The sequence below is a fragment of the Tupaia chinensis genome, unplaced genomic scaffold (assembly GCF_000334495.1).
Source record: "Tupaia chinensis unplaced genomic scaffold, TupChi_1.0 Scaffold000238_1, whole genome shotgun sequence".
Classification (NCBI taxonomy): Eukaryota; Metazoa; Chordata; class Mammalia; order Scandentia; family Tupaiidae; genus Tupaia; species Tupaia belangeri.
The window spans coordinates 2,965,427-2,966,960 of record NW_006159716.1 but is presented as its reverse complement, the minus strand read 5'-3'; the positions used below and the strand labels follow the sequence as shown (position 1 = coordinate 2,966,960).

Genomic DNA, 1,534 nt, shown 5'->3' with positions numbered 1-1,534 from the left:
AAAGAGTGCGGCTTTCTGGGAGGTCAGTCTCCAGGCAGAATGGGAAGGTCCAGAAAGCACAGGGCCAGAGTAGCGTGAATGATGGGCCAGATGAGGTCAGAGGGGTGAACAAGACTCAGCTCCCTAGAGGTCCTGAGCCTGAGAGGACTGGGGCCTCATGTAGGTGCGAAGAACTTGGAACAAAGAGTGGCCTGGTCCAGTCTTTCTTTTTCTTTCTTTCTTTCTTTCTTTCTCTTTCTCTCTCTTTTTTTAAAATTCTGCATTTTTATAAAACTTGATTAAAAATAGTATTTCGGGGGCCAGCAGTTAGCGTAACAGCTATGTCGCTGGACTCCCATGTAGTCGACCACGGTTCGAGTCCCAGACCCAGTGGCTTAAACTCAAACCGGGCGCGTGTGCGTGCGTGCTCAAGATCCTGAGAGGAGAATGGAGGAGAAGGGATTGCAGCATGACCATCCCCCCTGGGGAGTGATTTCTCACTTTCTGTCTCTCTGTATCTCTCTGTCTGTCTGGCAAGCGCCCTATAGCAAAAACATCTCAAAAAGAAATAGTATTTCAAACTGTTCAGTCGCCAGAAGAACACAGTTATCAAAAAGGCACGCACTTCCCTTGGCATCTCCAGCACCTTCAGCTTTCTGTTCCTGGTCTGTCTGGGTGTCTCCTTTCTCTGCAGGTTTATCCCCATTCTTGCCAGCATCAGCTTTTCCCCCTTTTCCTTTGGGCACCTTCTCTCCCTTCTTTGCAGGGACCTGTTTAGGCTGGGGCTCTGGCTGTGGAGGAGCAGGTTTCGCAGACAGCCTTGCAGATCCTCTCTGTGGTTTGTCCTCACCTTGGCTTTCTCTCCTTTAGCATCCCCTTCAGCCTTTCTCTTGGGCATGGTGGCGACGGCGGACATGGGGGATGCAGCGGCGCAGGCTTTGGTCGGTCCAGGGGTCGCTCTCGCCTCTTCCTCCTCTCTTTCTTTTTCTTAGAGAGATTTTCTTTTCTTTTTTTTTTTTTTTGAGAGAGAGGTTTTTGCTATAGGGCATGCGTGCTCACCAGAAAGACAGAGAGAGACAGAGAGACAGAAAGCAGGAAATCACCCCCCAGGCGGGATGGCCACACCACAATCCCTTCTCCTCCATTCTCCTCTCAGGATCTTGGGCACGCACGCACACATGCGCAGCGTGAGTTTAAGCCACCGGGTCCGGGACTCAAACCACAGTCAACTACATGGGAGTCCAGCAACACAGCCATTACGCCAACTACAGGTTCCTTTAGAGAGATTTTTGCTATAGGGCATGTGCGCTCACCAGAGAGACAGACAGTAAGTGAGAAATCACCCCTCAGGAGAATGGACACATCGCAATCCCTTCTCCATTTTCCTCCTGGGATTTTCGGTACACACACACATACACACGTGCTGCCATGAGTTTTAAGCTGCTGGGTCTGGGACTCAAACCGCGGTTGACTACTTGGGAATCCAGTGACGTAACCATGACGCCATCTACCAGTCCCCTTTCTTTCTTGTTTAAGGCAAAGTTTTGCTATGCTT

General features: G+C 50.4%; 1 pseudogene; it reads right to left on the bottom strand.

Moving 5' to 3' along the window:
• LOC106734859 (non-histone chromosomal protein HMG-17 pseudogene) overlaps nt 1–877 on the bottom strand; it is a 6,894-nt pseudogene extending 6,017 nt beyond the window's left edge.
• Nucleotides 878–1,534: the final 657 nt, after the last annotated feature.